Below are 15,983 nucleotides of genomic sequence, written 5' to 3' on the forward strand. Positions count from 1 at the left end.
TGTAAACTTATATTTTCATATACTTTATTAGAGTTGTTTCAAGAGAAGCTTATCTGTAATTATAAGTGTGTAGGAGCTGGGTACCACATTTTCATATTTGATTTGTACTAACACTTTCTGGACGACTATCTTCCTCTAGTATCAATGAGAAGGCTATAGAACCAGGTTTGAAAAAGTCATGAAAAACCATGAAAGTCCAGGCAGCCAGAAATACAGCCCAATCATGCCTGATTAGAAGTCTGGCCAGGAAGCTGCTGTCATTGCTGCTGGTCACAGCCCATCATTATCACAGTCAAGGACACCATGACCAATACTGAATTCAGAATGCTGCTACCATGGAACCCTGCAACATAATCCAGGGTACCATGGCCACCGGCACAGCAAGACATCCCAGTCATTCCCACCTATTTACATTACACGCTCTGGATTCAATACCCTGGTGAGGACATGGGATGGACCAGGCTTGTTCATTTGTTCACTTTATAGCAGCCAAGGAGCTGGGAAAGGGAATATCTGCCTCCCTCCAGCTTGCAGGGGATTCTCTCCAAGTAGGAAAGCTATGTGGATGCCAGGTGGCTAATCACAGCCATATCCACTATGGGCTACTTACTTTGCATCCTGTGTGTCTAAAAACCATTCCTGGGGATGATGTAGAAGTGCCTTTTTACATTTAAAACAATAGGTAGGGATTTTGTTGCAGAAAAGGAGTGAGAAAGAATACTAGGTCTCTTTGCTTTTTAATGCCTCAAATGTAGTTCCAAACAACATTGCAAAGAGGTGTTGAGTGTATGGAAACTTTTTGGAAGAGAAATAAAGGCCAATTTTCACATTCTAAGCAGTCTTCATAATTTGCACATTAAGAAGAAAATAAAGGCATAGTAACTGCATGAGAATAAAGGCTTAATGAGCTAATGTATAATAAATTAGCCCCTGTGGAGCCTGAAGAGAGAAGATGGAGCAGCTATGACACTCCCAGCTCTAGCCCTACTCTTAGGAAGCTTTAAGTCCTGATGCAGACTTCTACACAGAGGATACTCAGGAGATGTGCTCCATCTGGCCTGCCTCAGTAAAGGATAGAAAGGGAAGAATCGCGTTCTCACATTCAATGAGAGAGTCAAATCTTCTCTACGGTCCCTGGAGTCATCTGTTCATTCGCTCTTTCATTTATTCAATGACACACATTAAATGTGTTCTCCATTTGTGCATCATCCGTGCACTGGTGAGTAAGGGGGACAGAATCCTTCTTTTCCTTTTGGCTGGCTTTTCTTCCAGTGTGCCTGGCCCCCTCCTACGGACACTGATGTATATTTCTTTGGAAGAGCACACAATGCATCCTTCCAGAGTGAGTACAGATGAAGCAGAAGGACTGTACATTGATAGATTTGGATCAAGAGGATGCTCAGTTCACCCCTGAAGAACTATCTCACCTGGCATAGTCTTAAACAGGTCTTCTTTTACCTGGTAAGATGATAATCTCACACATCAGATTAGGAAGATGGAAGCTACTTTTGAAATTCAAGTTGCTTACATGAACTATCCTTTTACCTCTAAGAGTTTGCACAGGTTAAGAGGGCAAGTAGTCCAATCAAGTCAGAACACTTTCAGTCCCATCTACCAGTAGATACCTTCCTAATAAACTGTCCCTTCTCCAGTCTCCATATGTTGATGACCCTGATTTAAGATGACAATTAAAGCATGTGATGACGGTGGCATGAGCCATCAATAGTTTCTTTCTTCTTTGGAATCTTCCTTATTAAAGAATTATCATATTTGAATAATATTTTATAAATCTCCCTAAGGGCTTTGTCCTGTGCCAGCCACTAATCGAAACATTGGTGACTGAATTGCAGGAATCACATTCAAAAGCAGTCTACCCTGACATGGACTTGCTATAGAAAAGGACAATTAGACGAAGTTGAAAAAACTGACCTGCAAACACAACTGATCTGTAATGCAAGTAGGAACTGATCTATAATGCAAAACTAAGCCAATAACAATAACAATGGCTGCTAATGTTTACTGAGTGCTTCCTACATTCTCGCATTATTCTAAACTATTATGTCTTGTCATTCCATCTTCATTGTCACCCTATGAGGTGTAGAGTGAAAGTGTTCACTGCCTTATATTTCATTTAGGGAGAAAGTGGTAATTTTAGCCAGTGTTCATGGGCTTAGAGGATGGTATGCCAAATCTGGAGACGCGGAAGGCAGGAGAGCCAGAAAATGTGACCCATGAATTGCTGTGGCTGAAAAGAAAGAGGAAAGAGAAATACTGTGAGATAAGAAAACCTAGGCAATACAGGGAACTCAACTATGCATTGAAATAGAGGTAAGAAAGAAGGGCCCATGGAGAAAGTGATACGGATTCATCATTTCAACTGAACCAGAAAAGAGACCAGCAAGGCCATAAGCAAAGAGAGAAATGTGGCTGGTGTGGTTCCTGGGGAGGGGTGAGCGCTGGAGATGAGAAGTTTAGGTTTTCATGGGCCAGGTGAGGGGAGTCAGAGCTAAGCATAGATATAATCAAGATCAGAAAAAAAAAAAAGAAAGAATAGACACAGGGACATATAGAAACAGAACCAGCAGGCTAACAGGCCAGATTGGATGTGGGTACAGAGAAACAACAAAAGAAGATGGCACCAAGGCGAAACTGGCAAGAGGCACTTTGGTGTCTGCAGAAATATGTCCACAGAGCTGCCCTTTCTCTGTCCATTACTCTTGTTATCTGGTCCTGTACCAACAGCAAGCAACTGAATTTTCAAACTGTCCTACCAAGCACCTTCTTCTATATATGCTGATTTTTTATTGCTAGCATTTCTCAGCTGTCAGAGCTGCATCAGCAGCCATTTCCTGCCCAATGTTATTTACTTTGAACCCTAACATCCAAAAGTCGTTCAGCCAGATTCTCCCCTCCACAGAAGGGATGCAGACCTCAAGGCAAAGAGTGCCTCAGATAGCTTCAGAGTTCACCGTAAGAGAAATCTGCAGCCTAAGAGTCCAAACATATCTCAGAAGTGTCTGGGAAATCAAACAATCCATCTGGGAAGGACCAGAGAACCTGGAGGCCACGATGTTTATGGTAGAGGCTAAATAACTGTGCCGAAGATATCCATGTCCTGATCCTTGGAATCTGTGATTATTAGCTTATATGGCAAAATGGACTTTGCAAATGTGAATAGATTAAGGATCTAGAGTTGGGGAGATTATCCCGGATTATGTTGATCAACTAAATGTAATCACAAGTGTATTTACAAGAGAACAAGAGGGAGATTTGAGTACAAAAGAGGCGGCAATGTGATGGCAGAGCAGAAACTGAAGTGATGCCACCACAAGCCAAGGAATGTTGGCACCATCAGAAGCTGAAAGAAGCAAGGACTGGATTCTTCCCTGGAGCCTCCAGAAGGAATCAGCCCTGCCACTACCTTGATTTTAGACCTGCTAAGACTCATTTTAGACTTCTGGCCTCCATACTGCAAGAGAATAAAGTTCTGCTGTTTCAGGAATTTGTTAGTGAGCCATAAGAAACTGATAGTAGGCTCTTTCCTCAATTGGCTAAGGGAGAGAGTTAAGCCCAATCATTAAAGAAAACAAGTACTCCTCCAGCCATGCCAGCTTTCCAATATTGATTCAAAGAAAAGACCACTTTTATGTTTTTCTCGAGAACCTAAAGTAATACATGTATGGATCTATCTCCTCCATGCTTTCCTTCCCTTCATTCCTATCCTCCAACCCCAAGTACTCAACTATCTAACTACACCCCAGTTTGCTCTTCCCAATGCACTGCCTGCTCTTCTGCAACTCTCTGCCTCTGCTCATGCAAGATTTCCTACCAGACCCAGAACTGTCCTGTTCTTTGCTCTCCATTCTTAAAATGCCCATCCATCCTTTCAGACAGCAGAAAACTGACTTCCTTTCCAATCCGTTCCTTTATCTACAAAATGAGTTGTTCTCTCCGTTACATTCGCATGGCTTGAAATCAGCACAAATCGCATCCTATTTTTTCTTTTATATCTTTCTTGGAGTATAACTGCTTTACAATGTTGTGTTAGTTTCTGCTATACAACAAAGTGAATCAGCTGTACGTATACCTATATCCCCACATCCTCTCCCTCCCACCCTCCCTATCCCACTCCTCTAGGTTGTCACAAAGCACCGAGCTGATCTCCCTGTGCTATGCAGCAGCTTCCCACTAGCTATCTATTTTACATTTGGTAGTGTACATATGTCAGTGCTACTTTCTAACTTCGTCCCAGCTTCCCCTTCCCCCCCGTGTCCTCAAGTCCGTTCTCTACATCTGCATCTTTATTCCTGCCTTGCCACTAGGTTCATCAGTACTGTTTTCTTAGATTCCATATATGTGTGTTAGCACCCGGTATTTGTTTCTCTCTTTCTGACTTACTTCACTGTGTATGACAGACTCCAGGTCCATCCACCTCATTACAAGTAACTCAATTTCATTCCTTTTTATGGCTACTATTCCATTGTATATATGTGCCACATTTTCTTTATCCATTCATCTGTCGATGGACATTTAGGTTGCTTCCATGTCCTGGCTATTGTAAATAGTGCTGCAGTGAACATCGTGGTACATGTATCTTTTTGAATTATGGTTTTCTCAGGGTATATGCCCAGGAGTGGGATTGCTGGGTCATATGGTAGTTCTATTTTTAGGTTTTTAAGGAACCTCCATACTGTTCTCCATAGTGACTGTATCAATTTACATTTCCACCAACAGTGCAGGAGGGTTCCCTCTTCTCCACACCCTCTCCAGCATTTATTGTTTGTAGATTTTTTGATGATGGCCATTCTGACCAGTGAGAGGTGATACCTCAGTATGGTTTTGGTCTGCATTTCTCTAATGATTAGTGCCTATTCATTATTGACTCACCAGAGGCTGAGCTCCCTAAGGACGGAGACTTTGTATCCTCCTTCCCAACTGATACACGAGTGAATGAACGCATGAGCCTTTCTTCTCTCCCACTGTGCTCACATTCCACACTCTGCTTTGATTTCTTACTCTTCCCCACTCTAAAAATCAAGTTCATCTCCCCCATTTTTTACCATTTAACATCTTTTAAGTTAAGTGGGAAACTCCTTAAATTTAGTTATAGAATTCACACTACATGAGAAAATGAGTAACTGCAGTGACAGCATGTTAGGTTAAATGAAAAGGTTGACAATTCTTTTTGAAAACTTCTTCTAAGTCCAAGTTTTGTTCCAGATGAAATTTGATCCTTCTGGTCACAACAATCCCAACCCACCACCTCTTTCTATTCCCTAGTAGTTCCATTTCAGTCTGACATAGAGATCCAGATATAAATCAGTAAATATATAAATGTGCAGCTATAGATTCTGCATATTAGATGTGTCCTATGTCTAGTACACGTAGTCACATGAGACATATATGCTGGGTATGGGTAGATGTATTTGTGCATCAATATTAAATGGTGAAGGAAGCATAGCTTTAATTTAATGTTCTTTTGTTCTTTGCACAACCTTAGATAAATTCTTCAAAATGAGGTTTAGTTTCTACAACTGTAAAGTAGGGATAATTGGAGATAAATAGCTACATTTTAAAGTTATTATGAGAACTATCAAGCATAGGTAATAGAGCTTAGCATATACTGAGTGTTCACTAAATGGTATCTATCATTAATATCCCCCCGTTAAATGTTCCCTATTCTTCAGAAGGATGTGTCTACACAATACTACCTTACACATGTCCTCAATACAAATGTGACATTGTGAAAAGATCATTAAGAAGCTGAGTGATTTTCCAGTATCTTCAATCCCTGTGGTACCCCTGACTCTCCTGGACATCTATCCAATGAGATTGAGCCTCTTATTTCAACTTTTCTCTAAGTCATTTTAGATCTATTCTTCTTCACCATCATTCTGATTATTAATAGCTTATTTGCATCACACTATAAGTAATTCAAAAGTGCCTAATATTTTAGACCTTATCCTCCAGAAATTTAAATTTGGAAAGGTCACAGTGATGGGACAGACTACCAGACTATTTTACGGGGGTCAGAAAAGCAGGGCTCATTAAAAACTAGAAAATCGATGTGGGTGGACATAAAAGAGAAAAACCTGAGACAGAACCAAGACTTACTAACGAGCCATTGTCTGCGGCCTTCTGTCCCAGCCTCCGGCCCGCTAACAAGGCTGGGCTGGTCCAGGTCCTAGATCTTTCTGATGTAGAATCTGGAGAATGGGTGGAGAGGGGCTGAACAGGAGATTGAGAAGAAACCTGTAAGAACAAGTGCAAGGCTGCACAATATACATAATAAAGGGCTCAGGCAGGGTAGGGCAGAGGGAAGAAAACCCTCTTAGGCTGAGCAGTGAGAGAAGGTTTGGAGTTTGTTATGGGAAAGGCTGGGAGTGGGAGAAAGGAAAAGAAGGGGCCAACGTGGAATTGGATCCCCTTGAAAATTCTTTCAAAAATGCTGGTAAAAATCGATTTCTTTTTATTTCTATTTAGACACTAATTAAGCCTCTCCAACTTGACCTCCTTAAAAAAACAGAAGGCCTTGGTTTCATCCAGGTTATATAAGAAAACAGAGAATGCATTAATTAGTACTGTGTGTAAGCTGAGCCATTCAAGCACCCTACAAGGCTCCAACTCTCTGATTCCACAAGTTGAGGCCAGCGACCAGCAAGCGTGGACCCTGTGGAGTTCACCTCTTTCAAGTTCAATGTTCTGACCTGGTCCTCTTAAACAGCATTAAACTTAAGTTCTGATTTAACCACGCCATTTCAAGTTCTCGGTCCCAGCCTTGAAATTGCAGTGAAGTCTGACTGCTGATTTTCAAAACGACCTCCGGCTTCCTTGCCTCTTTGACTGGCTCTCATCCTTCTGGTCTCAGCTGCTCGGGACTGGCCTAGATGTGGCCCCAGAATTCTTCCTCAGATACCCTTTACCCTGGCCCTGAGGATCTCAGATAATGTGGATGTTTTAATTAATCCAGGAAGGCCTCCTGGAGGAAAGAGAATCTCATAAACTATTTGAATGAAGGCTTGAAAATTTTAAGGAGCGATTAGGACACAACTCAAAATAATTTCTTTAATCTGAGTTTGAACATCGGTGCTTAGAGGGGCTCTGTGCAAAGCTGCCTTAAAATGAAAGTGAAAGCCAGTGAGGAGGAACACTGAGAAAGAATTCACATTCTGGTGCCTTGGGAACTGGTTCTTTCCCTCGATCGATATGCATTCCACTCCTTTTTGGGAACTTTGCTCCTTGGCTAAGAGAGCAGTAGGTGAGTGAGCCCCATTTTCCTCCACCACCAAAAACAGCAAGTGATTAATTAAGCCAAGAGCTGGATCGTCTTTGGATCTGGTGGAAAGAGATAGCAGGCTGGAGAAAAATGCAACAGCCGTCTTCCGTTTCTCTACAGAACTCTTGCTGGAACAATTTTTTTGCCTTGTTTTTCATTTAAAATTTTTTCCCAAAACGCTGCTGCTCTGCTACCCATCCTTTAGCCAGGCGTTTTGTGCGGGAGTGATTGAAGTGGGCAATTCGATCCTCCTCTTAGTCCCTCTTCATTTCCCTTTGGTAGACATTTATTTCTTCACTGTGCAATAAAAAGGATTTTTGAACAGGAGGGGAAAATAATCTCATTTTATTTTATCCTGTTTGGATTCAGGATAGATCTTGGAAATGTGTGTTTCCTGATACACTGATGATTTTGGAGAGGAAAACAGAAGCAGCATTTTGATTAGGGGGCATGAGAGACAAAATAAGAATATTCCCTTAGTCTTCTGTCCACCTTGTGGGGTTGCCGGCATCCTTAATCGTTCTTCCCCACGCACTTTACAAGTGAAAGAGAAAAATGTTCAAAACCGCACGTTTCCAAATATCCTAATTACAGGCGTTCTACACTGAACTCTCAGCTGAATGTAAACAGCACATCAAAGTGTATTCATCCCTAACTTTGTCAATAATTATGCCAAAGTGTAACTACATCTCTCCCCAACCACAGGTGCACAAGTGCTCCATGTTTTCCCCTCAAACTCCACATTTTGTCACGTCCCCTCTTGCTTTGTCCAGCAAGAACACACTCCTCTTAATTGCCAGGACATTTAATGAGAAAGGAATGCTCCTGAGTAGATACTTTCAAATGCTGCTCAGGTTTACTAAGGAGAGAATTGGGACTTGGTCATTCCAGCCCCTAAAGCGCTCTGACATCTGAAGCCACACTTCACAGATTTCAAATGCTTTCCTGTTGAGACCAAAACGTATGTTACAAATTTGCTATGGTTTTGTTGCCCTTCATTTCCCAAATCTGCTTGGGGCACCAGCAAATGAGACCTAAATTTAAATCCAACAGAGAGATATTTCCATTTTAAATTACCAGGGCCAATTTAAAGAAATCGTAGAGGAGATGCATTGCTGCTTATTGGTTGGTGTTCTCTTTGTAGAGCTGGCTGGTCATGCCAGCCTCCATTTCAGAAGAGAATCATGTGAAGAAGGGGGTGATCTGGCCAAGTCTGCATATGTCGTTTTAGCACCTGATGCTCCCTGTACACTCACACTGTGTACCTGTCTGTTTCCTTGTGCTCAGTACTCTCTCCATGGCCCACTGGAGGCACCTGACTAAAGGTCATCACGGCAGCCTACAAAAAGGGGCAGTGCTCAGTCACATGGACACGTCCTTCAGGTTCTCTGAGGCTGAAAGGACTGCTCTTGAAGAGCTAAAATATATATATTAATACGAAACTTACCTTCCTTCCTGGGAAGTCATCATTCTACAGATGAAATTACATACAGAGTATTGATGGAGTGAATTTTTTTTAAAATTTTAGTTATTTTTATACAGAGGGTTATTATTATCTATTTTATATGTATTAGTGTATATATGTCAATCCCAATCTCCCAATTCATCCTACTACCACCACCACCTCCTCCCCACTTTCCCCATTTGGTGTCCATACGTTTGTTCTCTACATCTCTGTCTCTATTTCTGCCTTGCAAACCGGTTCATCTGTACCGTTTTTTTAGATTCCACACATATGTGTTAATAAACGATATTTGTTTTTCTCTTTCTGACTTACTTCACTCTGTATGACAGACTCTAGGTCTATCCACATCTCTACAAATGACCCAATTTCGTTCCTTTTTATGGCTGAGTAATATTCCATTGTATATATGTACCACATCTTCTTTATCCATTTGTCTGTCAATGAGCATTTAGGCTGCTTCCATGACCTGGCTGTTGTAAACAGTGCTGCAATGAACACTGGGGTGCGTGTGTCTTTTTGAATTATGGTTTTCTCTGGGTATATGCCCAGTAGGGGGATTGCTGGGCCATATGATGGAGTGAATTTCTAACCTCAGCCTGACTCCCTCCTGTTACCACTCTACCCTAGGCTACCTCATCTTCTAACATCAGTCACTCTGTGTTTAGGGAATGTAAATCAATTCAAATTTAAGCCCAAACTAAACAATTGCTAGGGTAAACCTGCTGCCAAAATTATTCTGGAACAAATAGCACCCAACACAATTCTTTGCCGGAAGATTTTTGATAAACATGGTTTGAATCAGGAAACATTTTTAAATAAATGAATATTAATAATTTTTGCATCCATCTGTGGTTTGGGTTATCTGTCATACGACAGATTATTTTCACCGTTTATCCCTTCTATTGGTTAGGTAACTGAAAATGCACTATAATCTGAGTTGCCCTAAGAGCACACAAAGTGGGAATGACAATGTGGGCAAGGAAAATGGATTATCTGCGTCACAAAGTCTGTGCGTTAGCTTATACGGCTCTCTGCTCTACGTTCATATGCAAGGTTAGATAACTCTAGGGGGCAATCAGAATGTCCTGGACTATTCAGTCGTTCTAATTTTTTAAAGAAGGGATGAAGGAAATAGCATTATTAAACGTCTACAATGTGCCTTTGCTTTTACATATATTATCTCACTTAATACTCAACACATCCTTGGGAAGTATAATATTATTTTCATTTTAAAAATAAAGGACCTGAGACACAGAAAAGTTAAGTAAGTGGAGGAACCAATTTCAAAATAGCCCCCAAACTGGAAAAGCTGGCTACACTCAGCGTTTGTGGAAATTGTTTGTACAGACCACACATGCCTGTAGAGTTCCTGGTCATACTGTTTATTGGGGGTTTTGTATGGCGAGACACCATTCTCAGTGGTTTATATGGATTTACTCATGAGGTAGGGACTGTATTGTCCCCACTTTACACGGGAGGAAGTGCAGGGGCAGAGAGGTTATAAGCTTGTCCCAAATCTCACAGCTAGTGAGTATTAGGTCCAGGATTTAAACCCTGGAAACCTAGCTCCAGAGCTTGTGTTCTCTTAAACACTGTGTTATTGAGCTACTCAGAAGGGACACAACAGATAAATGACTCGCTGTACAGGTGGTACTTGCAGCAAACCCACCAGAAATAAGGCTAAGTATTATAATCATCCCCATTGTACAGATTCAGCAAACTTATTTTACATAGTGTTATTGGCTTGCCCCATCCCATGCAGCATGTAACTGGTAGGAATAGAAATTAAGGGTTGGAAAAATTGATCTAAGAAAAAAAAGCAAAGACTCTTTGTCTATGAAAGTAATTTTAAAGGGCTGAGGCACATCTGGTTTTGCTAAACATTTTTTCCCAGGGTCTGGCTCTTAGTAGTAGATGCTCAATAAAAACTTGTTGAATGAAAGAGTGAATAAATACAGAGTTATAATCTTGATCTATTATGCAAAGAATTGTAGCCAATTGTCATTTATCTTTGCTAAGAACAGCCTGGAAGGTTTAGATAAGATGAAAAAACTTCCTGACACTAAAATGTGTTTCTGGAGGATCTTAAAATTTATATTCTGAAAGTATGTAAATATAAGATTTCTTCTGTTCAAAATGCAATGAATTTGATACGCTCCCACCTACAGAATAAAGGATTGATTAAGTTCATCCTTCATCCCTCTGAGATAGCCATTCATTGTTAAATGTAAGAGACCCTATCCTAGCATATAAAGAAATGACAAGCATTTCCTGAAGAAAAGCAATTTCTGAAGAGAAATTCTTGCCAAACGTATTTCACTTGGGGAGTGAGTCACAAAGATGGCACATTTATTCACTAATTACATGTCTGTTGATTAAGAAGGTTACAGCAAATCACTTTTGAGTTATTCAAAACTGTATAAATTTTACACCTCTTTTACTTTCATTTATAAAGCTCTTTGGACTAAAAACATCCACGGTCTCCATCTAGTTTTAATGAGCGCTTTCCGCATGCTTTGTGATCCTTAAACGATTACATGGTCATTTACTGATTTGGAAAATGTAATGGATGCTTTGAAGGAAATATAACTATTTAGGCACTGCTGTAGAAATCAGCATCTTCTAAGTGACTGTGTTGCAGATACCTTTCATCCCCCTGGTCTGTGATGCTCTGGGGCAGTGCTCACAGCTGTCCTGATCGTGATGATTGCCCTCATGGTATGGCATGGTATGGCACCTCCACGGAGCAGAGTGTCAACAAAATTTGTTAGATGAACGGGTGAATGAATTCCAACATGGCCAAATACATTACATTTTTCTGTTTTTTTTAGGTGAGAAATCTGAGTCTGTGAAAAAAATTAAAATTAAATTAAAATTTTAAAATGAATTAATTTTAAAATTGAATTAAAATTTTAAAATTAATTTTAAAATTAAATTAAAAATTTTCTTCACAGCCACCAAAAAAGACAATAATAGAATTACTAAGTATGAAAGGGAATGAAATCTCTAGAAACAGCCCCATTCCACTAGCTTTTAAATATGCCCTTCTTTGAGAAGCTTCTGAATCAGCCAAGGTTGAGTTGGGAAACAGCACCTGAGGTGTTTCAATGACTTTACTGTTGGGTATGGATTTCACAGGTAATGGAAAAGCCAAGGAGCGTACGGGGAATTGTGGGGCGGGGAGGGGCGGCAGCCAAGAGACTAGAAAAGGCAAGAACCTTACAGGAAGAAGTCAGTGTTTCCAGGGCCAAGGAGTAGGCCACCTGGAGGAAGCTGGAACAGTGGGCTTACCCAGCAGGACTGACAGCCATGCAGGAGACCCAACAGTGACTGCTGCAAACGCTACTCCAAGCAGACAGATGATGGAGAAAGACCACGATTTATCTCCTCATCTGGCCCTTCAGTTTTCCATCTTGTCTCCCCACTGGCCTCTTTGGAAGCCAGGAGACAAAGGAACCTGGGAAATATTGCTCCCTGAGTTATAGTGCAGGGAAGAGAAGGGCAGAAAATGCATGTAGAGAAAACAGGCAGACAACCCATACATCTGCACTTACGCCTTCCGACAGAGTTAGCTTCTCCCTCCTGTGTACCCGTACAGCACACTAGGCAGAGAATTATTGTAACACTCATCATATTACATAGTTATGCTCTGCTTACATATCTGCCCTGACTTATATCTTTTGATTTCTCCAGCACTGGTACTGGGACACTGCAATTCTTGAATAAAAGATTTTTGAATGAATGGATAAATAAATGATTGATTTCATTCAATTTCAACAAAGGTTTATTGAACATTTACACTGGGCCACAATGTTCTGGTGGATTCCACCTAGGTGATTTCATTCACAGAATGTTCCGAAAGGCCTAAATGCCTATCACATGTTCCTTGTCCCAAACTGTCCACTGTCACCAACAAACTAATCGTTGGCAGTGAGTGTGATGACCCATCAGCACAGATAGTGAGCTTATTTCCATGGTTATGGATATTAAAATCCAAAATCTATTAAGCTGACATTATACATGATGCTCAGTATTGCGTGGTTACAAGGGTGAAACTCATGCCCTTGTCTTCAAGGAGTTTGAATTCTGCCAGGGACACAAAAGGACCATCCAGAGATCATTTGGGTGCCGTTGCTGAGTTAGAGTTATACACAGGATGCTGTGGAGTCAGAGTCGGCACTTCACCCAGCCTGGGAATTCAGGGAGGTTTCTGGAATCTTGCAAGTGGAGTAAGAGTGAATCAGTAAAGATAGAAAGGGACCAGCATGAGCACAGGCAGAGTTGTAAAATCGACTTCTGCAGGTTGTTCGCTCTGACTAGAGATGCGGCTAGAGGGTAGAATGAGTCATGAAAAGTATTGTAAACACTTAGTTTGCAGGCAGTGGGGAGACACTGGTGTCTTGTGGCCCACTCTGGCTGCAGCATGGAAGAGAGATTTAAAGTGAGTAAGACTGGATGCAGTGAAAAGGTAATACAGGTCCTACAGAAACAGGCCGACAAATATCAAAGCCCATATGTAAAAATGTATCCACATCAGCACTGCTTCTAGTAATGCAAACCTGAAAACTAACTAAATCGCCACTTTTTAAAGTTTTTGTATGTCAAAAACTGATTTTAACTCCCAAAATCTTATGTCAGAATGGAATTTTGTATTTATGTCTGTGTGTGTGTGTGTGTTTGTGTTCTATACTATTTTTTTAAGAGATCCACAATTATAATTATTCAGGAGGATGGATTCAGGCTCTACAATGTTCCAGGTGCTGGATGTGAAAGCCAATCCCAGGGTTGTGAGGGAGACAGACAACCTGTTGGGCACCTCACCAAGCCCAGGGCATAATGGGATGATTCTGTCAGCACAGAGACGTCTAACATCCTATGGTTCTCTCTGCTCATAGAACTATAATTATTTTCTCCTTGAACTTTATAACATCTGCTTCCTTAAAGTGTGAGGCTGTGTCTGATTACACCTAACATTCATTCTCTCATTAAAAAATCTCTCAATGATGTGGTCTCCTTCTTCTAAGTATTCACTAATTTCCCATCTGATCAGAAGTAAGTTCTTTCCTTATTTCCAGGTAATAGGAATAAATTCCAGTCACAGTTGCACTATTCTTATGTACTGAGCACCCCCTCTCCCCCAAATAAGAAGAATGTATTAGATATTCTGGAGATGGTGACTTATCAATTTTGTATCTCTGGCATCTGGCCCATAATCATGGCCAGTAAATGCTTAGTCCAATTTAATAAATTAAGTTGTATTTTAAAAATTCAATTTTTTCACTGAATAGGCAGACCTCCTTCTGTCCAATCATTTTATTTCTCACCTTTGTGCCAATTTTGTATTTTAAACCAATTTTCAAAATCTATTTTTACTATCCTCCACCAAGCTGGACATCTGTTCTACATGCCACAATGACTCCAATGTTCTCATGGCCTATTACAGGTTGAATTTTATCACCCGAAAAGAATATTGAAGTCTTAACCCATGAATGGGGCCTTATTTGGAAATAGGTTCTTTGTAAATCATTAAGTAAGGCTGAGGACATTAGAATGGGCCCTAATCCAATACAAGTGGTAACCTTATAAAATGGTAACATTTGGACACAGACACATTCAACAGGAAGAATGTATGTGAAAATGAAGGCAGAGATCACAGTGACTCTTCTATAAGCCAAGGAATGACAGAGATTGCCAACAAACCACCAGAATCTAGGAGAGAGGCTGGAACACATTCTCCCTCAGACCCCAGAAAGAACCAACCTGTCCACACGCCTCGATCTCAGACTTCCACCCTCCAGGACTGTGAGCCAATACATTTCTGTTGTTTAAGCCACCCAGTGTGCGGTACTATGTTACAGCAGTTCCAGGAAATGAATACAGAGCCCTTCAGGCATATCATTACAGTTCTTATCACTTCTTACTTTAGTGAAATATTTACATATCCATCTCCACTTGTGATTGTGGACTCTTTGATATCAAATATTAAGTCTTAGACATCTCCATATCTTGATATCCCCTGTACAGACACACTATTGATTTAATTGTGTTCTTGATTTGCCCTGCTATACCCCCAGTCTATATCAAATGTATTTTCTTGGAACAGTGTGTAGTCTTCTACTATTTCGGTTCACTGAAACATAGTGATAGCTATGAGATAATCTCTGCTGCCCTGTATTAACATTTCAAGCTCATTTTGCTTGAATTGCTCATTGTTCTGCTCTTACATGTAAACAAGTTCAGCCATAAGTTATTACTCTTGACCAGTTTCCCTGCCATTTTTCTCATGAGAGTAACTGGACACTTCTTGCACTTTAGCTTGTCTTGTTATTTTTTGTTTTTGTTCTAACCTATTATCATTTATAGAATTGTGATTTGTGGTTTCTTTTGCCTAACACTTTCTTCTTTCTACCTCTTAAATTAAAGCCTCAAAATTAAGCTCCTGCTATTTCTAGAGCACTGTACTAGATGCTAAAGATGCGACATGAATAAAATATGGCCCTTGTTCTCAAGAGATTCATTCAGCTCCTTTCCTGAACAATATTTTCTTCTCAGTCTTCATGGAATGCTACCTGCTCTTTATCATTTTGCTATCATAAACCACACACCAGAGGACCAAATTCGTTTATTTTCCCACTTATATCCTACCATCCAATTACTTCCTATAACTTCCTATCTTCTTTTCAAAGTAATGACTTTAGAAGAAGAAATAATATGCTCTATGGCTCTAAGTTCACCCGCTTCCTATTCAGATCCTCCAAATCACTAGAAATATACCCTAAGTTCATTTTTTAAAAATTAATTAATTTTTGTCTGCGTTGGGTCTTCGTTGCTGTGCGCAGGCTTTCTCTACTCTTCATCACGTGAGAGGGGGCTACTCTTTGTTGCGGTGCGTAGGCTTCTCACTGTGGTGGCTTCTCTTGCTGCGGAGCACAGGCGCTAGGTGGGTAGGCTTCAGGAGTTGTGGTACACGGGCTCAGTAGTTGTGGCTCGTGGGCTCTAGAGCGCAGGCTCGGTAGTTGTGGCACATGGGCTTAGTTGCTCCAAGGCATGTGGGATCTTCCCGGGCCAGGGCTCAAACCCATGCCCCCTGCATTGGCAGGCGGATTCTTAACCACTGCGCCACCAGGGAAGTCCACCCTAAGTTCACTTTTGCAGAAACATGCATTCGCAAGTGGGTACAGAGAAAGCAAACGCGTCGGGAAGATGAAAATAGGAGGGCCACTGGGTTTTGTCAGGGTCACT

Source organism: Globicephala melas, chromosome 18, assembly GCF_963455315.2.
Source record: "Globicephala melas chromosome 18, mGloMel1.2, whole genome shotgun sequence".
Classification (NCBI taxonomy): Eukaryota; Metazoa; Chordata; class Mammalia; order Artiodactyla; family Delphinidae; genus Globicephala; species Globicephala melas.